The following is a 27480-nucleotide window of genomic DNA, read 5'->3' as shown; positions in this document are numbered from 1 at the left end:
AGAGGCCGATCATTGTGTGGGACGAAGCGCACATTCAAGCCGAGTTGTACAAGCCAATCCCCAACACTTTGCATGGACAGTCGAGCTCACCGAGGATGTCTCACTGAAGCACCGTTCAAGATTTTTTGTGTTGCCGAGGGCGGCAACAGATTAGGTGGGGGAGAGTGTGACGATCCGCACACTTGAACCCTTAGATTTATTTATGCTTATGTAATTTCATTTCCCTTGTACATTTGTAGTAAGTATTTTCTTAGTAGTTTTAGAATAGGTTTCCATAAATAGGTATATCGCTATTCTGAACTAAACTTGTAAAATCAATGTTTCCTGCTACCAGGATGTAAATATCAAATTTCCCTCTTTAGGGAGTACTAGTGAATGAAAATCTACTTCCTACCTTGTGCCTTCGTATTGCTTGTTGTTGCTTTGTTGTGAACGACTCTTTGCCTTCACTTTACTAACAAGCCGTGTTTGTGGGATCGACACTAGGATCCCGACTCACACCCCGAGACCCGAGTATCGTGCTAGTGGGCGATCCCTCACTAGTTCGAAGTTGCTTGTCGCTTGCATCTTGCCTTGAGACGGGCAAGGGTGCGCGCCACGGTCCGGCAAAAGTAGCGGACCGTGACACAGTGCCTCAGGGCAAAAAAGATATGTACGTACGTCAGACAACCGTGCGACCATCCGAAGTCCAGTTACGGTCTTGGGAACAATCATCTACAGCAAACCGAACAAATCTACCGATTGCTGGCAGCCGTTAATCACGCTCTGATCACACGACTATGGATTCATCAACCGCACATCGTTTTCTGCCTCTGTAGATCTCGAGAATACAAAAGGTACAAGCCTATAGAACAAATCCTGTTCAAGTAAGATCGTGCTAACATTTGTCCACTGAAGGTTTATAAATAAAAGCGTGATACTGTATTTCACCGATGTGGGAGATTACTCCTTTGGTTCGCTTTCGTTACTATTTCACATTATGATGTTATTTAATCCTCTGATCTAAGTAAACTAATAATCTTCATGTTACGGAATTTGCCCAAGAAGTCCACTTTGCCAGATACTGTTAACCATCATAATAGCCGGAGAATCAAGTTGAAAACCAAAATATTTCATGCTAAATTAAAAATATGGATCCTACTTTTCTCAAAAAAAAAAAAAAATATGGATTCTACGGTGAGCTTTCTATTTTATTTTATTGGAAAGTTCAATTCATTGAGATTTTCTCATTGAGTCGGGTCATTGCAGTGTATCATTTATGATGAAGTGGATGAGCTTTAAGAGAATGATTCGGAGTTCTTGCATAGTGCAGTATCAGACACGTGGTAGATCTTCCAAAGAGCAGGGCTTTTTTCGAATCAACCAATTCATTTTGGACTGGGCAGATCCACTCTTTTTCCTATCTAATAATCAGCCCTTTGTATTTGTGTTTTCACATCGAGAATTCTTTGAAGCTGAAGAGATGCCAAAGAGGCTTCTTACTACCCAAAAAGTATACTCCTACATCTACATATAAACGTTGGTTTATCAAGAATATGTAAAAATAAAAAGCACTTTGAATTGTTATTGATTAATCAAGAGATGGCGTAGAACCAATAGTTCATTATCAAATAGATCTTTTCGTTCTAATACTCCATTAGAGAGTTATTTAGTAGTTATCATATATGTTCAGTTATTTAGTATTTATCATATATGTTCCTATATAATGGAACACTATTGGATCAAATGAAAATAATACATTATATTGTTGAGAAAAAGATAGCTTTTTCCGGATGAAATAAAATTTTGATTCATGTAAGAGGAGAAATCTTTCTCTCACTCCTTCGGAAAGATATGTGGCAATGAAAGTGGGATTAAGTGGACCATAATTGACTGGGTGCATGGTAGAGGCGTGGAAACACTTGTTTTTCCATATTTCGGACCTTAGCTCCATGGAACAATATGCTACTGCTGAAACATGGAAAAATTGAAATATTAGATCAAAACACTATGTTTGGGTGATATGAAATGCCTACACAAAAATTCGTGAACAAACAAGCAGAGCCTGTTACCCACTACATTAAATTTCCATGAATGAAAGATATGCATATCCGTTGAATGGTTGTTGCTATCTGCTCTAATAACGAATCATTGATTTGACTTCATAATTAAATAAAATCGAAATAAAATACATTATATGAATAATACACATTTCAATTGACCCAGCATAATTTTAATTGTCTTGTGCCGAAGCAAAGATATCCACGGAACAGTTTATCCTATTCACTCAGATATTCACGACCAAGAAGTACTAGATTCCATTTCAGATAGGCCCTGAAAGTAGAAGGGGGAGGCTGTAATGTCTATTATGAAATTCATCGGATCTGATAGTGCTTATTTTGAAAACGTACGCTGCCAAAGTCACTTAATATGTAAGTCGCCAATCCCTAAAATGGACCATGTAATTCATCTGTTGAGTTAACTTACAGCAAGCATTAATACAGAGGTTTCTATTCTATCAATTTATACAAATATGGACTAAATTTATACAAACAGTACTTATATAAATTCAATTTTGTACTAAAGTTATACAAAAAAAACTAAAATTACAGTATGACAATTTATATAAACTTGTCATGTAAATTTACGTATAGTATAACTTTAGTCCTTTTCTTTATAACTTTAGTCCAAAATTGTGTAACTTTAGTCAATAATAGTATAACTTTAGTCCTTTTTTGTATAACTTTAGTCCATGATAGTATAACTTTAGTCCTTTTTTGTATAACTTTAGTCCAAAATTGTGTAACTTTAGTCCATAATAGTATAACTTTAGTCCTTTTATGTATAACTCATTGAAATTTGAGAAAAAATAAATAAATATACATTTAAATTTAAATACTAAAACTGAAAAATTTATATAACAAGACGAATTTTAAATAAACGACATTTGTAAAATAAAAAACAAGACGATATTTGAAATGTCAAAATATGCATTATAATAACTTTAATATGTCTAAGATTAATACTAACAAATAGAAAAAAAAACAACTCCAAATAAAAGTTATACAAAAGTTGTACCGTTAAAACATTAAAGTTATACAATTTACAACTAAAGTAATACTCTTAAAACATTGTTTGTGTTATTTCAAATCTGAGTTTTTTTTATAAAAAAGCGAGAATTGAGAAAATAAGTAAAAAGACGAGAATTAACAAAATAAAAGACAACTAGAGAAAATAAATAAAGAAAATAAAAGATAACAAAAATAACGAATGGAAAAAAACAACTCAAAACATAAAAACTAACAAGAAAAAAAAAAAAAAAAAAACAGGCGGTGGGGTTGGCGGCAGCGGGGGGTGGTGTCGGGTAGGGTGGTGGTGAGTGGTGGTGAATGAGGAAGAGAAGAGTGAGTGATTAATTTGGTATAGGATTTTTTGGAGTTTTGTTTTTTTTTGGGTTTTTTTAGAGAGGGGGAGAAAGTGAGATGTAGAGAGAGGAGGAGAAAATGTGATAATGAATTAATGAAAGATGGATGAATGAATTAGTGAAGGAGAAGATTAAGTTAAGGACGCAATTAGAGTAGATTCATTTGTGGCCATTCATTGAGATGAAATCTCATCCCTCCATCCCTTTCATCCAATGGCCTAGATGAAGACTTATGGAGTTAATATATATATATATATATATATATATATATATATATATATATATATATATATATATATATATATATATATATATATATATATATATATATATATATATATATATATATATAGAGAGAGAGAGAGAGAGAGAGAGAGAGAGAGAGAGAGAGAGAGAGGGAGGGAGGGAGGGAGGGAGGGAGGGAGGCGGCCGGACTCACCAAAATGATACATATTGAGCGGATTGTGATATATTGCGCTACTGGGCTTAGATCAAAATTGACCCAATTACATTATTACAAACACATACAACGTTCTTTCTTCATCATCAAAACATGATCTTTCTTCATCATCAAGCTACAACTCCTCTCAGCCATCTTTCCCAAATCAATCTCCATAACCTAATCAATTGAAGCAATTGTTCGTAGATTGCAGCGATTTTCCGATCAATTGTAGCGATTCCAATCAGTTTGATCTATTCCAGCGTTTTTTCGATCAATTTGATCAATTCCGGCGTTTTTTCGATCAATTTGATCAATTGAGCGATTTTCAGATCAATTGTAGCGATTTTCCAATTGCATCAATTCAACAACCACCAAATCGCCATCGCCTCTCGCCTCTCGCCGCCGTTGTTACACAATACACACCAGGGTTTACTCTGCCTTTGTTCCCTCCTCTTTGCTCACGACGCCTCTGCGGCTCTGCCCCCGTTTCTCTGCTCTCGACGCATTCATCGAGTAATAGCTAGAACATCAAAGGTGCGCCTTACTACTTATCGACATATAGCATCTATAAGTTTTGTCTATTGCTTTTCTATACTATCAATTTCAGTAATATGTTGTCCATTTGGATATTCATCTCATACCGACTTCCCTAATTTTAAGATACTACAGTAGAATAATTGAATTTTTGTGAACCATTTTGTTGCTATTTAAGATGGATTGTGATGATTACTGAGGATCATTTAGCAGTTGTGGATATGTTAATGAGAAGATTTTAGTGTTAAGCTTGTCTGGGTAGCTTGTTTTTGTTTGCTAATTTGATGAGATATAAGTATCAACTATCAAGTACTGAGGATTTAAGCTTCTTACTCGATTTCAAAACACATTTATGTCATTGGGTTTTATCCCAATCATGAAGTTCAATACAAGGAAGTTGTTCTTGGTTGGCGTAGTTCTTTTTGTTTATTTTCCTTGCGAAGGGTTTTCGAGGAGATCGTCAGCTTGTGAAGTTGGCTTCTTATGTCTAATTTGTGGAACAAAATCTTGGGTTGAGGAAAGTATGGATATGGTATAGTTAATTTTAACATGAATTGAGCTACTAAGAGCTTATTCGCTACTAGCGTGTACATCAGGACATCTTAGAAGTAGAATTAATTGGCGCCGTGGATGATATTGCTCTTGGATGGGAATTGGGAACTTATGGATTTTAGCCTCCTGCTAACCAAAAGAGCAATTTATGCTGTTACTCTTCTTACATATACTCCGTATGATGTTACAAGTTGGTTTCTTTCGTTGGAGTTGGAAAATTACTACTGCATAGAGTAATTTTATTTTAGGTATATTTCTAATATTGGTAGCAACCCCATTTTATATGGAAGGTAGTTTCATTGTTGGGTCTAGTTCAGGATACGGATTTTCCAGTTAGCCTCCATTACAACATATGTACGACATCAAATTCAAAACAGTTTTGTGAAACTTGGTCACCATAAGTGGTTAAAGTCGCCTATTTTGTCCTTTTCCTTCTTTGGTGAATCTCAGACCTCGTTTTGTGAATCTCAGACCTTATTCTGTTAATCTCAAACCTTATTATGTGAATGTCATACCTTATTCTGTTAATCTTAGAGCTTAATTTGTGAACTTAGAAGCTAATATTCTTAAATTTTGTTATAAGTGATAAGAGATAACCTGTTTTGCTCTTCTCCTGATTTTGTGAATCTCGGTCCTTATGTTGTGAATCCTATAGCTTGTTTTGTGAACCTGTAAGATAATTTTCTAAAACTTGGTCATTATAGGTGTTAGGAATCACCTATTTTGTTCTTTGCCTTATTTTGTGAATCTCAGTCCTTGTGTTGTGAATCCTAGAGCTTGTTTTGTGAACCTGTAAAATCATTTTCTAAAACTTGGTCACCATAAGTGTTAGGAATCACCTATTTTGCTCTTTGCCTTATTTTGTGAATCTCGGTTTTTGTTTTGTGAATCTCAGACCTTATTCAGTGAATCGTAAGGCTTGTTTTGTGAAACTTGCTCATCATAAGTGGTTAAAGTCGCCTATTTTGCCCTTTTCCTTATTTGGTGAATCTCAGACCTCGTTTTGTGAATCTCAGACCTTATTCTGTTAATCTCAAACCTTATTATGTGAATGTCAGACCTTACTCTGTTAATCTTATAGCTTAATTTGTGAACTTAGAAGCTAATATTAATAAATTTTGTTATAAGTGATAAGAGATAACCTGTTTTGCTCTTCTCCTGATTTTGTGAATCTCGGTCCTTATGTTGTGAATCCTATAGCTTGTTTTGTGAACCTGTAAGATAATTTTCTAAAACTTGGTCATTATAGGTGTTAGGAATCACCTATTTTGTTCTTTGCCTTATTTTGTGAATCTCAGTTCTTATTTTGTGAATCTCATACCTTATTCAGTGAATCTTAAGGCTTGTTTTGTGAAACTTGATCATCATAAGTGGTTAAAATCACCTATTTTTCTCTTTTCTTTATTAGGTGAATCTCAGACTTTGTTTTGTGAATCTCAGACCTTGTTCGGTGAATCTTAGAGGTTGTTTTGTGAAACTTGGTCATCATAAGTGGTTAAAATCACGTTTTTTGCTCTTTTCCTTATTTGGTGAATCCTATACCTTATTTTGTGAATCTCATACCTTATTCAGTGAATCTTAAGGCTTATTTTGTGAAACTTGATCATCATAAGTGGTTAAAATAACCTATTTTACTCTTTTCTTTATTAGGTGAATCTCAGACTTTGTTTTGTGAATCTCAGACCTTGTTCAGTGAATCTTAGAGCTTATTTTGTGAAACTTGGTCATCATAAGTGGTTAAAATCACGTTTTTTGCTCTTTTCCTTATTTGGTGAATCTCAGACCTTATTTTGTGAATCTCATACCTTATTCAGTGAATCTTAAGGCTTGTTTTGTGAAACTTGATCATCATAAGTGGTTAAAATAACCTATTTTGCTCTTTTCTTTATTAGGTGAATCTCAGACTTTGTTTTGTGAATCCCAGACCTTGTTTAGTGAATCTTAGAGCTTGTCTTGTGAAACTTGGTCATCATAAGTGGTAGGACTAGAGCACACCTCGAGAATCAATTTCTTCAGTCGTTCCTCTAATGGCAGGGGGAGTAGAGATAAGGGAACAACTCACATGATGAAAACTAGTGGAATGATTTAATTATTTTAAAACCAATTAGCTCAAATGGCAGAGCGTTGTGCAATGCACAAGGTGTGGGTTCGATTCCCATGTTGGTTATTGACTGCCATCACTTCAAAGCCTAATTGGTATTTCTCTAGTGGACTTTTGGGTTTTGGCATTTTCTGTCAAGTCCAATTGCACCCAATTTAGATAATTTCTAACATTGACTTTACAAAGGACTCAAAATTGTAATCCTTTGCTCCTTTAGTGGCTCTGACGACGTTTTGGCTTATGCACGCCGTTTGTGCGCATCTAAGTTTGAGCTTCTTCTACTCATCCTCAATTTTGCACATCTGAGTACGGATTTGGCTAACTCATCCTCAATGTTATTGTATTTAAGTTTAATACACTAAATTCTTAAATTAACTAGGCTATATGAGATTCGAACTCATACCTTTGTGCAAGATTTGCACATTGCTCTCCCATTTGAGCTAATAGCCGTTAAGATATACGAGTACATAACAAAGATTAAATAAGGGGAACCTTAAGCTAATAGCCTTTAGATATGCAACAATGAAAAGCCTAACTGCGATTGATTGTCAATGTGATGAATGTAACCCTAGATTCATTACCATATGACTCCGTGATTGTAGAACGGGCATCAGGAACGAACTTCTAAAAGTCTCACATGAACAGCCCTAGATTCACATAATCTAGTCTAAGCTTCACAAAATCAAGTCCAGGTTTCACAAAATCAGGTCTATGTTTGAACCTTATTTTGTGAATCTTGGAGCTAATATTGTGAATCCTGGACCTAATTTTGTGAACCCTGAACCTAATATTGTGAATCTTGGACTTGATTTTGTGACTTGGGGCTAATCTTGTGAAGACGAGTGATCTTAACCTTTGGTGCAGGTTGGTGTTGAGAGCAACAGCATGACGCGTGATCTTAACCTTTGGTATGCAGTCATCCTGTTTTCCGACCCATGTCTTCGTCTTGAGCACCTCTGCAGAATGCCAAGCGTCGACTATGTTTTCCATACGCGGTTAGAAATATCCGAGTACTTGGCCGTGGCTGTGCTACATAATCTAAAAAGTCGGGTTAACATAGGCCACAGATACTTTTGGGCTAAATTCAGTCTCAAGTTTTAACCTGTAGTTGAAGCGTCGTTCAAGTGCTTCAAATCAAAGATGGCCCCAGTAGCTTCATTGGCATGTTTCTTTGTCTCGTGTGACCCGAGTTGGATGTAGTCCCAGCTTCCATTTTGATAGCCCTCATTCAGAAAGAGCTCAAAGTGCCTTGTATCTAGCATCTGCATTGTCCCTGAACATACCAAACTTTTAGACCAATGAATTTATAACAAAATGATGTATAACACAGAATAATCATCATGTTGCAGAATTCTACACCATGTTGTTCTAGAAGGTGATCGGAAAAAACAACAACATTGAGTGTTGTGTTAGAAGGTTATATGCAGTAAAACAGTGGTTTGGTTGTATGCATATAACCGTCTCATATTCTCATGTAAGTTTTTCTATAGCTTCAAAGTGGCTTATTCATCATCTATATTTCTCTAGTCACACATAAATCTAAAGCGCTCACCATCACATGTGCTGAGATTACAGACTGGGCATCGAACAAGCTGCAGATCTGCAAGATTATGATCGAATTTACTTGAATTCATCAAACTAGAAGTAACTAAAACGAGCTTAAATCGCAATCAAAATTGTTTACCACTATCCAGATTCCGGTTTTAATGTTGGTGAGCACACATAATCCAATGGTTTTCAGCATCTTCTCAATAGTGTCCATAGAAACTCTTCTAGGCCAAGATAATTTTCCCGTCACGAGTGCTGCTGGTGAGTCCATGAAAAAAGCCCCAATCCGCATCCATTCTGTACATTGGTGACTTTTGATGCTTAGTTCTCGAGTGAGTAATTAACATTTAACAATCAGAATTCTTTAACTGCTGAACTTGCACCAAATTAAACAAAAGCCATCAGTAGACTCAAACTTTTCTCCAATGAGTAATAAATTGATTGACCAGAGAAGAAAGTGTCACTGCACCTATATACTTCTCTTGCTGACGAAACAAGTACGAGTGAGTACCATCTGCAACGATAATCAAACAGAATCAAGCTTATCAAAACTGTAAGCATTTTCATTCTGTTATTGTTACAACATAGCATTACATTGGATAACAACAGCGAAATTCTTAAGAATACTGATCATACCAAATGCTGATGCATAGATTTTTTGCCACCTGAAGGATACATTTCCTGGATTAGGCATGCCAAGATCTCGTAAGCAAGCGTATTTCCAAATGCAATCTTCTGACATGAGTTTGTAGAACCATTTGCAAGTACTTCCTAGCTTCACCAGTGACTTTTCCGCCTAAGTACTTTGATATCTCTATCCATACATCATCCTCATAACTTGACAAACACAGATTACCAAACAACACATTCAGATAAATTCGAGCAAGTATAAACTCGAAAGATACTAAATATCTTTCTAAATAAGGTAGTGTGAAAACTCAAAAACATAATTTAAAATCCCCTATCTACTAAATGGATAAAACTCAAAAGCTAGTGTGAAAAATACGGAATGAAAGGTCAACGATAATGGCGAAGACGAGATTAATCGAAAAAGACGGAATGAAGGAAGATTTCCTCTCAAATCGATCAAAACCTCCATAAAAAAGAACGAAAATCAGTAATTAAACTAGTTTATTGAGAAATTAACAAAGTAAATAAATTGATCGAAAATTATTGTGAAGAATGAGGACTAAAATCGGGATAAATCGAAATGAAAAGTATGTGATTGAAATTACCTAACTTCCGGATGTTAATGGAGGTCAAAAGGCTTAGTGATAATGGAGGAAGGAAGCTCAGCGATAAAATGGCGTCGAAATCTGAGTGAATGACGAAGACGGAGCTCTGAAGAATGGCGAAAATGGAGCTAAGAAGAATGGCGAAAACGGTGTCAGATGAAGACGAGATAAAGAGAGAGAGTGTGAAGTGAGTTAGGAATTATTAAGGGACACGTGTTATAATCTGGTGAACCTACAATTATTAAATCTAATGGTTTAAAAAGGGTTCAGCTACCTCACCCTAAGGAGGGTGCCTCACATGATTCATTCTCTATATATATATATATATATATATATATATATATATATATATATATATATATATATATATATATATATATATATATATATATATATAGAGAGAGAGAGAGAGAGAGAGAGAGAGAGAGAGAGAGAGAGAGAGAGAGGGAGGGAGGGAGGGAGGGAGGGAGGGAGGGAGGGAGGGAGGGAGAGAGAGAGAGAGAGAGAGAGAGAGAGAGAGAGAGAGCAAAATTCTCCTAAGTCCCTTACATTTATTGAGTCCCTTAGTTCTATTATGGGCCTTTGGATGAAAGGGATGGAAGGAGGAGATTGCATCTCAATGGAGGGTTAGAAATGAATCTAGCTAATCTCACTACATAATCATTCCTAATCCCCTCTCTTTTCCCACTCCCTCATCCCTCACTAATCATTCACAAACACAACTTTCATTTCCTCTCATTCTCTCTCAATTAGGGGTGAACAAAAAGTGGTCCGGACCGGCAAACCGGACCGACCCGGACCGGTCGTTCCGGTCCGGTCCAGACCGGATACATGCCGGTCCGGTCTCCGGGTCCCAAAAAATATGGTGACCGGTCTCTGGTCCGGTCCACATTAAAAAATAAAACTAAATTTGCCTTATAAATTAGTACCGGTCCGGTCCAAACCCGGAAAAAACCGGACATAAAGGGTCCCGGTCCGGTCCGGTCCGGGTCCTCTTCTAACCGGTCCGGTCCGCGGTCTTAGGATACGTGGTTATCCGGTCCGCGGGTTCTTCCGGTCCGGTCCGATTTTGGACCGGTGAACACCCCTACTCTCAATAACAAAATCAAAACAAAACAAAAACAAAAAAAACCAACCCAACCCAAGAAAATTCCCCTCATCTCACCCTCACCCCCAAACCCGACACCCACCACTGCTACCACCAGCCGACCCCACGACACCACCCTTCTGGCCACCTCCTCGACACCACCTTCACCCAGCCATCATCTCGACATCTCCCCCGACATCTCCCCCGACACCGCCTCCCGTCTCTTCCACCACCGCACCATTCACGACCACAACCACCATTCAAACACCACCAACACCACCGTCTGTCCACGTCAAAAACCGGCACACAAGCCCACCAACCGCCACCGGCCTGCGTAAAAAACGGCACACCTGCCCACGCCTCCCTCCTCTCCTCCACCACTGCCGCCTCCTTCCTCCTCTCATCTGAGATCTTGGTTTTTGGCAATAAATTTGTTGTTAAATGTCGTTGCTGTTGTCTTTTGTTTTCTTATTTTTGTTTTCTTTTTCGTTCTTGTCTTCTCAGATGTACGTGTTTTTTTTTGGTTCAAATATGGGTTGTTTTGTTTTTTGAGTTTAAATCTGGTTTTTTCATTTATTTATTTTTTTGGGGTTTTTTCCAGATTTAGTTTTTTCGGTTTTTTTTTATTTTATTTCGGTTTTTTATTATTTTAGATCTAGTATTGTTGGTGTTTATTTTGGTTTTTTATTTTTGTAATTACATATTAATGTTATTATATTTGGGTTTATTTTGGTTTGGTTGGTGTTTATTTTGTGCTTATTTGTTGTTGGTGTTTATTTTCAGATCTCATTTTGGTTTGGTTGGTGTTTATTTTGTGCTTATTTGTTGTGTTAAAACTTAAAACAAATCTCGCCTTGTTAATATCCCTTAAAATTACACTTTTTCTGTTAAAATTACAGTTTTTTTGTTGTTAAAATTATACTTTTATTTTGTTAAAATTACATTTTTTTCTGTTAAAATTGCACTTTTTCCGTTAAAATTACACTTTTGTTGTTGTTGTTAAAATTACACTTTTTTTTGTCAAAATTACACCTTTTTTTTGTCAAAATTACACTTTTATTTTGTTAAAATTATATTTTTTTCTGTTAACATTACACTTTTTTTTTGTTAAAATTACACTTTTTTTTTGTCAAAATTACACTTTTTCTGTTAAAATTACACTTTTTTCCTTTAAAATTACACTTTTTCCTGTTAGAATTACATTTTTTCCCTTTAAAATTACACTTTTTTACTTTAAAATTACACATTTTTCGGTTTAAATTACACTTTTTCCTGTTAAAATTACACTTATCTCGATTAATGACTAAAGTTACACTCTTGGACTAAAGTTAGACAGACTAATTTGGACTATTTTGACAATTTGGACTTACTAATTTGGACAATTTGGACAATATGGACTAACTAATTTGGACTATTTGGACTAACTAATGGAGTTATTTACGACTAAATTGAATACAATATTTACAACTAAATTTGGACTAAAATTATACAATTTTGGACTGAAAATACAAAATTTGGACTAAAAATACACTATTTACGACTAAATTTGGACTAAAAATACACTATTTACGAATAATTTTGAACTAATAATACACTATTTACGACTAAATTTAGAGTAAAATTACACAATTTGAACTAAAGTTACACAATTCATTTATTTTGAGTCATTGAGATTGTGCAATTTCAATCATTGTCCACTAAAGTGTAACTTAGTAAATATATAGTGTGTATATTTTTTATCATTTTATGAGTGTAATTTTAGTCTACAAAAGTGTAATTTTAGTCCAAAAAAGTGTAATTTTAGTCTACAAATGTGTAACTTTAATCCACAAATGTATAACTTTAGTCTACAAAAGTGTAATTTTAGTCCACGGAAGTGTAATTTTAGTCCATAAAAGTGTAATTTTAATCCAAATTGTATAACTATAATCCAAATTTGTGTATCTTTAGTCCAAATTGTGTAATTTTAGTCCAAATTTTGTAACTTTAGTCCAAATTTGTGTAACTTCAGTCCAAATTGTTCTAACTTTAGTCCAAAAGCGTAACTTTAGTCATTGAGAAGGTAACCTTAGTAGAGATAAGTGTAACTCTAATAATAGAGATAAATGTAACTTTAATGAAGATAAGTGTAATTTTAAAGGAAAAAAGTGTAATTTTAACAGAAAAAAGTGTAATTTTAACGGAAAAAAGTGTACTTTTAACAGGAAAAAAACTGTGATTTTAACCAAAAAAAGTGTAATTTGAACGGAAAAAAGTGTAATTTTAATCGAAAAAGTGTAAATTTTAGCCGAAAAAATGTGATTTTAACGGAAAAAGTCTAATTTTAACCGATAAAGTAATTTTAATAGATCCTAAATCACACAATACCAAAAGAAAATTTTAAATACGAAATTTGGCAAATATATATAACAAGACGGATATTAACAAAGTGATATCAACAAGAAAAACGTAAAAAATGAGATTTCATAACTAATAGATTTAGTACTAAAATAAAACTATAATTTGTAAGAATGTCAATAACCGGAAAAAAAAAGACCAAAACATCAAAATTGAAAAAAAAAAAAAAAAAAAAAAACGAAAATGAAAATGAAAAAAAAAACGGGTCAATGAAAATTGATCTATTTTAGTAGATCTAAGATTAAAATAAAAAAAACTCACAAATTTGAAACAATATTATATAGCAAGACGATATAAGGAGAAAAAAAACAACAAAAAAAATAAAAAGAACACCCAAACATCAAGTTTAAAAAAAAACAAAATTAAAAAAATGACGTCGGGGCGGCGGCGGTGACGGTGGTGGTGGCGGCGGCGGTGACGGTTGGCGACTGTGGTGGTTTCCGGTAGGTGGTGGTAGGTGGATGGTGAATGAGGAAAAGATGAATAAATGATTTATTTGGATTTTTTGAGTTTTTTATTTGTTTGGTTTTTTGAGTTTTTTTTTTTCTTGGTTTTTTTTGGAGAGAATATGGAGAAGTGAGATATAGAGAGAGAATGAGGAGATGTGATAATGAGTTGATGAATGAAAGATGAGGAGGATTAATGTAGTTAATGAGAAAATTAGAGGAATATGGCAAAATTAGAGCATTAATCTTAATTTTTTTGTTCTCATCTTAGCCCTCCATTTCCAATATCCAATGGCCCATAATGGGACTTATAAACTCACATGTAAAAGAAGGACTCATTTGATCTTACTACTATATATATCCGTATGTATATTTGTATAATTGTGAGTCATATCGGTATGTATATTTGTATAATTGTATTATGTGGTAATGTAGGGTACTACTTAACAAAGGTGGGTCAATGTTTTACTATTTAATCTATTTATTAATGGTTAGTGAGGTCCAATATATTCAAAATTAATTTGTGCACGCATGTCACTGCGTCCCCGTGTAAACAATTAGTCAAAAATGTGCAACATTGTTATATATAATTTATTAATGGTCATGGTTCTTATATTGAAAGATTAAAGAGAATTTGAACACTTTATAAAACTCAGAATATCTACTTATATTTTCAATTGGTTAAAGATGAAACGGAGATTAACAATGAAAGTACTCAACTAGGACAACACTAACATTGAGAGAAGAAAGCTAGGGAAGCGAGATGCAGAGCCGAAGGTGCCATCCACTTCAGGCTTTGATTAGAGGTTTCCATTTTATCTGAATGATCTAATACAAAGAGCCTCAACGAAGAAAATGCTAGTGAAGCGAGAAAAAAGGAACCAGAAGAAGGTATCCGGCTCTTAAACTACTAGCATGAAAGTCTTGACAACTACGTCTACATTATTACTAGTTTAGCTATGTTTAATTTCATCGCGATTGGCCTAGACCAAGCGTACCATAACAAGTTGTGATCTATAAGAAGGTTAGCTAAAATTTGCAAACATTGACATAATAATAATACGAGCAAATAAGCAAGTTGTGTATTGGGAACTAGCTGGCCATTATATAATTTTATAATATTATAAGCATTCATGCTTTTCACAAATCAAAATCACCTTTACTTGTGATAAGTAAGTAATCAAGATAAAGCGTACGACACCGTACATTGTACTAAAATTCTAACCAATTTTAGCAATTTTTAGGCGTAACTTAGCTATCACGATTAATTCAGTACTACGTATATAATTGTGACCTTTAAATATGCATCATAGCCACTTTTAATGCTAATTTAAATAAAATATCTGTAGAGTGGACGCACCATTATAAGATGCGTAAGTGATTTATACTATGTCGTAATATTGTCTACATTCAAGGTTGTTTCCATCCAAGAGAATAGATAGTCTCTCATATTGTTGTGGTTGACTATATTTTTTTCACATGTATTATTGTCTTTTTTTTTTTTTTTTTTTTTTTATAATTAGGTAATAAAACTAGATTGATCCTCTTAGGTAGGACCAACCTATCTTATCCTTTCGAATAATAGAGGTAAGTTAAAGCCTCCGGCTTTCAAACCACCTCGAAAGAATTGGACATGAATGTCCAATAGAAGCCATAAAGTCGGCAACTTTGTTGGCTTCACGAAAGCAATGTTTAATTATCACTTTATCAAAGAACTGAAGATTTAATTTTACATCCTTGATAATATTAGAAATTTCCCAAGGAATTTGTCAAGTACTACGGATTGAGTTGATAACACATAAATTATCACCTTCTACAATTAACTTCGAAATCCTAAGTATTATTGTCTTATTTGAGTGCTTTTTAGGTTTTGATGGGGCATATTCTGCACCGCTGACCAAGTCAACATATTGAGCAAGGTCAAAGATATCCACAACAAGTCAACGACTTAGACAACCTTTAGCCGATCTGACCCATCGGCTACGGCCTGGTCTCGGCATGACAACCTGCCAGCCGGGGCACATATCCGCGTACTCATATCCAAGAACCCTCGGTCGGCCTGCCATAGGTCCATTGGCCGAGGGTAGAACGGTCTTTCCACCTGCTAGCCACTTGGCCACTTGGCCACTACGTGACAAAAGGCGAAAGTCTATAAATACTCCTCAACCTTCATTGAGGAAAGGATCCACATTTTAACCTAAGAATCACTATTCATCTGGTATTATCTTCCTTATCTCTCTACAATATACATTTAGTCAAATAACAACTTATCCCATAAGTTTACTGACTTGAGCGTCGGAGTGAGTTCGCTCGGCCCCAAGCCGAGCCCTCAGTTTGTTCATCGTTTCAGGAGACCGAAAGGAGGATTCAAGCAAAGACGTCATTCTACGAGCTACGAGTGGTAACAAATATCTGCTCTGGAATTACACCCGGAACAATTGGCGCCGTCTGTGGGAAAACGATACTAGAAGCTAGTCACATTCATTCCCAAACAAAAAAAAAAAAAAAAAAAAAACCCACCCAAAAAGCTAAGAAGATGTCGAAACAACAAGACGTAGTCGTGACCGACGAAACCGCACTCTACCAAGATGATACCTTCAACAATTACGAGTCGTGCGGCCCTCCACCGGAGTAATCCAACCGAATTCGGATGCCGATAATACCAGTTTCACGCCACGCCGCCAACCAGGTCACCATCATGGGACATGTGGTTGACGTAGCAAAAACCGAAAATGCTCCTGGACCTAATTGGTAATACGCCTGCTCACACCGTCACGCCGACAAGAGCGGCGGAAACCGTCCCCAGAGACCAGGGTTCGAAATGTGACTCCGAGAAATTTGAACGGAGCACTAGGAGAAGTCGACCCGTCAAGTCGCCGGGGGAGCCCAAAGTGGGCGTGGTAGACCTAAGTCCTTCCCGCACTCATGGGAGGATAGCGTCCCACTGCATGAACGAGGCTTACCCCAAAGGAGCCAGAGGAGTCCGACTCAGCAGAGTTGGAGAAGAAGCCCGAGTCGAAGAAGGAGTCCTTCCCGCTACGAGGGGAGGAGCCGGACTAGGAACGCGAGGAGCCGATCGCCGCGTGTCGTTCGACACGTGGTCGACAGACCCCTCGGCGCCTCGTCCTAGAAGTCCAAGTGCCAACTAAGCTCAAGTTGCCACCCATATCATACAAAGGAGACAAAGATCCAGCCACCACGCCGAGGCTTTCGAGTCTTACATGTCGGTATGGGAGCAGCCCGATGAGGTCTGGTGCCGAGTTTTCCCAACAACTTTGCATGGGATGGCTCAAAGTTGGTACAAGGAGCTTCTCGACGGCTCGGTATACTATTGCGCCGACCTAAGGGACGCCTTTCTAGCCCAGTACTCTTGCAACAAGAGAAGGGCCGTGGAGACGTCGGACCTCCTAACTATCAAACAGGAGGGGGCGAGTCTCTACGAAGCTATGTGAAGAGGTTCGACGGAAAGGTCCAAGCAGATTTGAGAAATTAATCCCGAATCGGCGGCCTTCGCGGCGATGAAAGGCCTCCCAAGGGGAGACTTAAAAAATGAGCTCATCAAGTGCGGAGGCCTGAGCTTGGACGCCGCTAGGAAGATGGCCGACCAGGCCATCAAGGTAGAGGACTATCACAAGACTGGTAGGCCCAGCGAGGCCGGGCACTCGAAAAAGAAGAGCGCCGGGAGGACAACCCCGATGAAAGACGCCGTGACAACAACGGGTCACGGTCCGATGAAAGACGCCGTGACAATAATAGGTCACGGCCGACAAATCTGCCAGAAACAGGACTCGACGGGCGCCGGGTGGAGTTCGGGAACGTACCACCAGAGGCGGTATAACGATAAAACCCCTCTCGTCGTATCAGCCGCCGAGGTCTTCGCCCTGAGCAAAAACGAGGGCCAGAAGTGGGAGAGACCCCCCAAGCCAAAAAGTGACGGTGACACGAGCCGATCTTTGTGAGTACCACGGCCACACCGCCATTTAACCAACGATCGCCGACATCCAAGAATGCCATTGAAGAGAGCGATCCGGAAGGGGAGCCTCGGCAAGTACGTTGCCAAAGGCCAAAAGACTGACGCCGGCAGTTCAGATAAGAAATCCGTCTTCGAACGGATAGGAGTGATCCATGTTGTCATCGGGGGCAACGAGAACGGAGGGTCCGCTCATGGGCACAAACGACACCTGAACGAGCTATATCAGGCCATCAACTTTGTGCCCAACACAGCGATCCCCTCTTCCAACATCCCCGACATGACTATTGGAATGAAGGACTACGAAGGAGTCATCGCTCCTCACAGCGACCCACTTGTAGTCAATTTGGACATATCCAACCACCTGGTCAAGAGGTGCCTGATTGACACAGGCGCATACACGAACATCATGTTCAGGGAGTGCTTCCTCAGCCTCGGCCTGAAAGTCAAGGACTTAAGCCCCTGCACCAACCCACTATACAGCTTCTCTGGGGCCGGCCTGGTACCACTGGGGTCAATCAGACTCCCGGTGATGTTCGGCGAAGGGAATGCGGCTAAGAATGTCCTAGCTGAGTTCGTGGTCATTGACGGCTCGTCCGCCTACAACGTTCTCATAGGCCGAGTCACCCTGAGCGAGGCCGACGCAGTGATGTCCATCCGGGCCCTAACACTGATGTATGTCTCGGACCGGGGGGAAGCGCATAAGCTCGTCTCCAAAGACGAGAAAGACGAGGTGGTCAATGTCCAGATAGCTGCCAGAGGATACAACATGCAATCCCTCAAAGTGGCAAAGAAATCAGAGAAAGGGAAAAGTCTATCCTTACAACAGGAGAGCGACCTCATGGATGCAACTAGCGGCTGACTGGGAAGGTGTGCCCTTGATAAGCCATTAGGACGCTGGTAATCTCGGGAAAACTCTATGTAGCGGCGGAGGTGTCCAAAACAGCTGTGGGCACCCCGACGCATGTTTTTATCTAATGAAAAATCGTCCAAGTCTTCCATCAAAATGTTCATTTTCCCCATAGTCACTAGGAAGCAGCAGACGCCGGCTCACACTTTGTCGTACCGACAAGAGCGGCATCTTTATCGATGCGACGTCGCTCACACACGTCATACCGACAAGAGCGGCAGCTCCATCAAGAAGTAGGCGCCGTCGCAGTCACCCTGTAGTAGACGCCACGGCAGTCACCCCAAGAGGTTTGACGCCGTCGCAGTCACTCCAAGTGGTAGACGCCACGGCAGTCAATAACAAGGAGCAGACGTCGGCTCACACTGTCATACCGACAAGAGCGGCAGTCTCCATCAAGAAGTAGGCGCCGTCGCAGTCACCCCAAGTAGTAGACGCCACGGCAGTCACCCCAAGAGGTTTGACGCCGTCGCAGTCACTCCAAGTGGTAGACGCCACTAGCCTCCATCAAGAAGTAGGCGCCGTCACACAATCCCCAAGTAGTAGACGCCACGGCAGTCACCCCAAGAGGTTTGACGCCGTCGCAGTCACTCCAAGTGGTAGACGCCACGGCAGTCTCCATCAAGAAGTAGGCGCCGTCGCAGTCACCCCAAGTAGTAGACGCCACGGCAGTCACCCCAAGAGGTTTAACGCCGTCGCAGTCACTCCAAGTGGTAGACGCCACGGCAGTCTCCATCAAGAAGTAGGCGCCGTCGCAGTCACCCCAGTAGTAGACGCCACTGCGAGTCACCCAAAGAGGTTTAACGCCGTCGCAGTCACTCCAAGTGGTAGACGCCACGGCAGTCTCCATCAAGAAGTAGGCGCCGTCGCAGTCACCCCAAGTAGTAGACGCCACGGCAGCCACCCCAAGAGGTTTGACGCCGTCGCAGTCACTCCAAGTGGTAGACGCCACGGCAGTCAATAACAAGGAGCAGACGCCGGCTCACACCGTCACACCGGCAAGAATGGCAATCACCCTCAGGAAACAAACACCTCGACGGTCATGACCAGCGCAGTTGATACTCGCAAAGCGATCAAAACGCCTTAGAAGCGTTACACAGTTGAGGAACGCACTCTAGACTGCCTCGGCCAAGCCAAGGCGGAAACAAAGGAGACGCTCAATTAATAACATAAGAGAATAACTCAGACGAGGACGAGAAAAGACCTCGGCCAAGCCAGAGGCAAAATGAAAACGCTAAGTACAGATTGAGACGCTCAACTATTAGCACAAGAAAAAGGAATGAGGTAAAGACCTCGGCCAAGCCGGAGGCAGAAGAAACGAGCTCTTATTAAAAATGTTCAACAAATTACAAGAAATGCAAACGACAGCCGTCCCCATAAGGATAAGCCAAAAGACCACCTACCAAAGTTGTACAAAATACAAAGAAAAGAAAGGCAAAAGGTTACAGATATCATCTCCCTATGTCTGTTGCTTGCCGCCATCGCAGCGGTAGCAAAGATCTTCTTCGATGGGCAACCCGCGGTTTTCCTAGCGACCTCGGCTTGCAGCCTCCTCGGTGCCCTCATTCTCTCGGCATCCTCTTTGGGCACCTTAGCCTTCTCAGCAAGGGCTGCTGCCTCCTCGGCCGCCTCTTTCTCTATCTTCACCCTCACCGCCTCCTTGGCTTTCTCCTCCACGGCATCCTCCTTAGCTTCGAGCTTATCGTCAAACAACTCGTTAAATTTGCCCCACTGGAAAGGAACCATCAAGAGGGAAGAGCTCCCCAATCACTTCCCTGGCGCTTCTTCGGCCGATCCCGAATTCGGCGCACATGTTAGGGAGCATGACGGTTTGGAGCATCTCAATGTCATCCTCTTTTTGTCCGATGATGGCTTCCTTGCTCCGAATCACCTTCCCCGGATCTCAAACCGTTCCTCGAATTCATTCCTCTCGCTGAAATAAAGGTCGGCGTGCCTCTCGAACAAGGTCACACTTCGCCAAAGAAATTTTCAACTTCGGCCGCAGCAGCCTCGGCCTTGGCTCTCTCAACAAGGACCTCCTTTTCAGGCCCTCCTCCCGAGTTTTCTCTCGCCCAAGAGCGCTTTCTCGGATCCCCCTAAGCCTCTCGCTCATTGAGGAGATCCACTTCGCCTTCGCGGCCACCTTCTTAGTGGCATTAAGCTCAAAAGCGGATTGAGCCACGGCCTTCTCCCGCTCCATGATACGAGCACCGGTCGGCTCGTTCCACCTCGCCACCTCTTGATCAACCTCGCGCTTTCCGCTACAAGTCGGGAAGGGGAAGCCTTCAGGATGAAGAGCCGGCGGTGACGTTTCGATCACTAGCCTGCGGAGGGAAAGGGAAGCCTTACGGGATGAAGTATCAATGGTGACGATATGATCACCACTGCGCGGTTCTCCTCCACTTGCTTTGCTCAATAAGAGCGGCGGCCGACGGCGGCGATCCGCAAAATTTAAAGAAAGCATCGATATCAACATACATGGACATGCGGAGAGCTTTGTCATCGCGCGCCTAATGAACCGGGCTGAATCGAGCCACGGGATAGATCGATGCGTGCTTGGCCTTCTTGGCCGGAGGACGCATTTCCTCGCCGCAGCAAGCAACGGCAGCGTAAAGGTCGTCTCCTTTCTTTTTACGGACAAGGGGAGACCCCTCCTCATCGGAGTCATCCCCATTGGTGATATCAACGATCTCCACCGTCTTCTTCTGAACAGGGGGGATGTGAGGTGGAGCCGACGTCGACGCCATCGCCGCCGAAGGATTTGTTTTTCGCGTATGGCGCGGCATGTTACTAACAACCTTCGCCTGGGCCTCCACCACATTCAAGCTTTTCACCTTGATCCATGAGATCATTCGGCGACGTCCGGCGGTCATGGGTCAGAGCCTTGGGATGCAAGTTAGCAACGGTTTTGTCTTTGTGCAGCCCCATTCTCCGGAGGATATCCTCAGACAAGTCCGGTCCAAAGTGATCTGCGAAGGAAACAAAGCAAGGGTTAAGTAGAAGAAATAAATCGAAGTTCGAAAAACAGGAACATTGAGAGCGGTGATGGGCCTCACACCGACCCTACTCACCCCGTGCTAGGGCCGGTATGAGGCCACATAGCAGAGCGGCTCATCCTCGAAGAATGATCTCGTTGGGGAATCCATCTTTTCGGCACCCCACTCTTGTCCGCCTCAAAAAGCCTCATCGCCAGCTTCTCATCCTCCTTGAGAAGGACCTTGCTGGCATCCATCTTGAGCTTTTTCCGGGTGACCCATCTGTCATGCTCCGCCTTAGTCTCACACCGCAAATTAACCTTGTCTTTGAAAGGAGCGGGCGGCGGATAGTCATCCGGCACCTTAACGTACACCCACCGATCTCTCCAGTCCTTGCAAGAAGTAAGTTTGTCAACAGAGACATAACCCTTCTCCATGTGCACACTGTACCATCCGACGCGGCCAGAGATTGACGGCCGGAGATGATGAAGCCAGCGGAATAAATTCACCGTTGGGGCCTCCCCCTTGAAGAGACAAAGCCAGACAAAGCCGACTATGGTCCTCATAGCCAACGGGTGCAGTTGGGCAACGGCAACGTTCATGGCCCTAATAATGGCCATAACGTACTCATTCAGCGGAAACCGGAGCCCGTACTCCAAGTGCCGCATGTATACACCGGTGTAGCCCGGTGGAGGGCAACAGACGGCCTGACCCTCCTCAGGGATAACAATTTTGTATTCCCTGCCGAAGAAGAAGTGGCCCTCGAAAAACGTCTCGCCGGAACAACTGGCAAACTTATGGGTCCAAGCACGGTCAAGGCGGACCTTACAGGCGTCGCCGTGATCCATAACGTACTGCCTCCCCTCATTAGGACGAGCCTTTTCAACGTCATCACCAAAATCGTCTGCGTCATCGTCGGCATCATCGTCATCCTCCCATTCCTCCAAAATTTGAGGATCAACTTCAGGAGAAGGAGACCTAGGGCCCCCAGGCCTTATCAGGAGGGCGTCCAGCTTCTCCTCCTCATCAAGACGCGGCGGGGAACCCCCCGGCGCAGAAGTGCTAGTCCCGGCGTCAGCAGAAGACATGATAGCAATGATTACTTAACAAAATAAGAAGTGAAGAAATTTGTTTGTTTACCTTGAAGAAAAACACTCGCCGGAGTAACAACTCTGAAAATTAGAAGACAAAGAAGCCCTTGAAGGTTTAGAGAGAAGAAAATTTTGGAAAATGAAATTGGTGGCCAATTTCACGGAATAACTGTCCTATTTATAGGGAAAAGCCCATAAAGAAGGACCAATCGTGAAACGACCCATGAAGCGTCAACCAATCAGCGTGCAGACACGTGTCGGACATGCAACCACGGGATGTCAATCGTTGCAACAGTTGAACGTCAATCAATGCAACAGTGACCAAGCGTCTTCAACACGCCCATTCACATCTCTCCGCCTATTCACCTTCCTCACCAAATTCCCAAGCATCTGTTCTCCGCCGGCCACATGATCAACCAAGCTAGGTAGCGCCGGCCGGGGGCAATCAAAAACAACCGGCACTCTCAACCCTGGTCTCGGCCAGCGTCACTTTCTTGTCCACATCGGATGCCCTTTACGCATCCATGTGGAGGGGGGATATGGTACGGCCTAAGAAAGACCAGGCCGAGGACTTAAGAAGCCGACGCAGTAGAAGAAGCCGATGCAGAAAATTTTTTACAAATTACTTATGCAGAATATACGCTCAAACATACATCGGAGCCCATACCACGGCATAGACTACGCTGGGGGCAAATTGATGGGGCATATTCTGCACCGCTGACCAAGTCAACATATTGAGCAAGGTCAAAGATATCAACAAAGAAGTCAACGACTTAGACAAACCTTAGCCGATCGACCCATCGGCCTGTCAGCCTGGGTCTCGGCATGGCAACCTGCCAGCCGGGGCACATATCCGCGTACTCATATCCAAGAACCCTCGGTCGGCCTGCCATAGGTCCATCGGCCGAGGGTAGAACGGTCTTTCCACCTGCTAGCCACTTGGCCACTTGGCCACTACGTGACAAAAGGTGAAAGTCTATAAATACTCCTCAACCTTCATTGAGGAAAGGATCCACATTTTAACCTAAGAATCACTATTCATCTGGTATTATCTTCCTTATCTCTCTACAATATACATTTAGTCAAATAACAACTTATCCCATAAGGTTACTAACTTGAGCGTCGGAGTGAGTTCGCTCGGCCCCAAGCCGAGCCCTCAGTTTGTTCATCGTTTCAGGAGACCGAAAGGAGGATTCAAGCAAAGACGTCATTCTACGAGCTACGAGTGGTAACAAATATCTGCTCTGGAATTACACCCGGAACAGGTTTAAAGACTAAATATTGCACAAGTCTTAGAGGTTCCTAAGATTCCAACTTGGGACATTAGGGTTGAGGGGTGAATTAATGTATAGGGAATAGATCATTTGGCTTCTACCATAAGTTTAGGCTTTTGGAAGAGACTGTCTTCTAATATGGTATCATAACTTTAATTTCAATGACCCTGAGTTCCCGAGTTCAAATCTTGGTAAGCTCCTATTCTCACATATGTAGTTTCAACAAAGGATACGGTAAACCTATGTATTTTTCACACTTCACGCCCACGAATTTGCATGGCCTATGGAATTTCCGTGTAGAGTGTTTAAGATATAAGAACTAAATTTTACTTCGTATATAAAATGCGTGCTTGTCGTCTTTTGGCTGGAAAGTCTACCCTTGCAGCTCGGGTGGATTCTATAAGAAGTGAACCGACTGGAAAGACGGGAAGGAGAATTCGAGAAGAGATTCGCAAGAAGATTGAGAAGTGGCAAGAGCCACCTCCTGCAAGGATCCCTAAACCTTTACCAGTGCCTGATGCTGCGCCAAAAAAGAAGGAGGCGGAAGGAGAGATATGGTGTTACGGACATGAAAACGTTGGCAAATCGGATGCAGTTGGGAGTGGCTGAAGAGAGTTCACTTGGTGATATGGCATGCTTGGTCAAGCCGGGAGTGGTAAATTACGTATGTCAGCTGGTCCAAGCAAAGTTTTAAAAGTTGCTAAGAAATTGAAGAAGCGGTATGGTAGTAGTAGCAGTGCCTCAGGGCTAACATCGAGTTTGCCATTTACTCCTGTTCCAGGAATCGAACTTGCAAATCCAAAGGCTACTTATTTCTCCGAAACAGGCAGCTTTTCAAATAAGAGCAATTACTGTAAAATCTGAATATCAGGTTTCATGTTTTCATCTTGGTCTTAGTTTTTTATGTTACAACTAACTAACTTACCTGTATTTTTGCATACCACCAAAAGAAAAGAAAAAAAGATATGTACGTCAGACAACCGTGCGACCATCCAAAGTCCAGTTACGGTCTTGGGAACGATCATCTACAGCAAACTGAACAAATCTACCAATTCCTGGCAGCCATTAATCATGCTCTGATCGCACGGCTATGGATTCATCAACCGCACATCGTTTCCTGCCTCTGTAGATCTCGAGGATACAGAGGTACAAGCCTATAGAACAAATCCTGTTCAAGTAAGATCGTGCTAATATTTGTCCACTGAAGGTTTATAAATAAAAGCATGATATTGTATTTCGCCGATGTGGGAGATTACTCCTTTGGTTCGCTTTCGTTACTACGGAGTATTTCACATTATGATGTTATTTAATCCCCTGATCCAAGTAAATTAATAATCTTCATGTTACGGAATTTGCCCAAGAAGTCCACTTTGCCAGATACTGTTAACCATCATAATAGCCGGAGAATCAAGTTGAAAACCAAAATATTTCATGCTAAATTAAAAATATGGATCCTACTTTTCTCAAAAAAAAAAACCCCCATAAAAAACCTCAATCTTATTCTCTCTCTCTCTAGATTTTCTCTCTAAATAACCCCCATAAAAAACCTCAATCTTTTCATCTTGCTCCACCATTAACTGCCTACCCCTCTACATCCATCTATATTAACACTGCCTCTCCGGAGATGTGGCCATGCTTTGGCTCATCTCCGGAGGTCGGACCTTCATACCTTGGTTAATCCCAATGTTCCAATTAATTAATTGATCCCCTGTTGTCTTGCTTTGGATGGGTATCTTCCTCCGACGCCGTCAACGATCAGATCACTTTTCTGTCTTTTTGATCTTCGATTGTCCGATCTTTTAAATTTTTGGTTTTGTTGGTCTTGCATGTCCCTCCCCGGAGTTTGGTGGTCTTGCATGTCCCCTCCCCCGTCTCCTTGTCCTGTCTCCGTTTCTTTGGTTTCCTCCCAGGGGTGATCCCCCCATTCCCCCCACCTCTGGGTTGGTTTCTTGGTCTTGCCTTGCTTGTGTCGATGAGTATAGCTCATCTGTCTGTTGCATTGTTGTCCTTTGGGGTCGTGATTTGGGTCAGATATGGTGATCCCCCCATTCCCCCCACCTATCGGTCCTATTTCCATTTCCCATAGTGTCCGTCAGTGTCGCTTCTTTGTTTGGTCTGTTTGCATGTGTGGCGGTGGTCGTGGGAGGAGTCGGTTGGTGTAAAGGGTGGCTTTGTAGTGTTCCCACCTTTTGGTTTTTGCATGTCGTTTGGGGCTTTGGGTTTTCCGGGTTTGTTGTGTTGGGTTTTGTGTGCGACTTGGGTCTGTTGTCGGAGTTTTGATCTGATCTTGTTGACTTAAGGGAGATTCTTTCTTCTGATGTTTGACACGGGTTCATTTTTGTTATTGGTCTTAACCAATGCTTTTGCTTTGGTGTGTTGGTCTGATTTGGGAGTCTTAATATGGGGTGGATTGTAGTGTTGGGTTGGGTGGTTGTGGTGGTTTTTTTTCTTTTTCCATGTTTTTGGTTACTAGTGTCATGTTTGTTTTTGTCTGTTTAATTTGCTTATCATGCTCCTCAATAAGGATTTCCTTGAGAATGCGTCCCTTTCAATGGTCTAGGGTGTCCTGTCCCGCTACCATTTGGGGTTTGCTTCAGTCTTGGAATCAATTTCGGTGCCTTTTGGACCCTGTGGAGTGGAGTTTGGCAGCGGGATTGTCCTTGTTCTCATCTATCTACAAGCTAGTTCTCTTGGTTTGTTGGTACTATGATCAATGGGTTAGATTACTGCGGTGTAGGAGAGTTATCTCCACTGATGGCAGACTTCGTCGTCTTGCTTTTCACCTTTTTTATCTACGTTCTTTTCGCAAGAGCGTAAGTACACCTAGTTTTGGCCACCCGGCGGCTCGTATGTATCAGCGGTCTCTGGAAGTTAGTCGTGATGGTGCAGCTGTTGCAATCGCTGGTTATCAATACTCCGATGTACTCCATACTATCTTAGGTTCATTAGTTTATATTACTGATACTGTTGTAGCTTGTAGTAATAGATGTATTATGGGCTCGGAGAGTCTGATCCTTATGTAATACATCTTTTCAATTCAACAAAAAAAAAAAAAAAAAAAGATGGATCCTACGGTGAGCTTTCTATTTTATTTTATTGGAAAGTTCAATTCATTGAGATTTTCTCATTGAGTCGGGTCATTGCAGTGTATCATTTATGATGAAGTGAATGAGCTTTAAGAGAATGATTCGGAGTTCTTGTATAGTGCAGTATCAGACACGTGGTAGATCTTCCAAAGAGCAGGGCTTTTTTCGAATCAGCCAATTCATTTTGGACTCGGCAGATCCACTCTTTTTCTTATCTAATAATCAACCCTTTGTATTTGTGTTTTCACATCGAGAATTCTTTGAAGCTGAAGAGATGCCAAAGAGGCTTCTTACTACCCAAAAAGTATACTCCTGCATCTACATATAAACGTTGGTTTATCAAGAATATGTAAAAATAAAAAGCACTTTGAATTGTTATTGATTAATCAAGAGATGGCGTAGAACCAATAGTTCATTATCAAATACTCTCTC

The 27480-nt window shown here is 41.0% G+C and overlaps 2 non-coding genes and 2 pseudogenes across 2 annotated transcripts; 1 reads left to right on the top strand and 3 right to left on the bottom strand.

The window, feature by feature from the left end:
- Positions 1-24826, top strand: part of LOC141648699 (U4/U6 small nuclear ribonucleoprotein Prp31 homolog) — a 30777-nt pseudogene extending 5951 nt beyond the window's left edge.
- Positions 656-876, bottom strand: LOC141650432 (small nucleolar RNA U3). The gene has a single exon (XR_012546467.1). It is a non-coding gene; the product is annotated as a small nucleolar RNA U3 (small nucleolar RNA).
- LOC141646500 (putative F-box protein At3g61730) lies at positions 7643-11162 on the bottom strand (annotated as a pseudogene).
- A 102-nt stretch (positions 24827-24928) lies between the features above and the next one.
- LOC141650429 (small nucleolar RNA U3) lies at positions 24929-25148 on the bottom strand. The gene has a single exon (XR_012546464.1). It is a non-coding gene; the product is annotated as a small nucleolar RNA U3 (small nucleolar RNA).
- Between the last annotated feature and the right edge of the window lie 2332 nt (positions 25149-27480).

Source organism: Silene latifolia, chromosome 3 (genome assembly GCF_048544455.1).
Source record: "Silene latifolia isolate original U9 population chromosome 3, ASM4854445v1, whole genome shotgun sequence".
Classification (NCBI taxonomy): domain Eukaryota; kingdom Viridiplantae; phylum Streptophyta; class Magnoliopsida; order Caryophyllales; family Caryophyllaceae; genus Silene; species Silene latifolia.
Note: the sequence above shows the minus strand (reverse complement) of the source record. Positions and strands in the feature narration are given on the sequence as shown.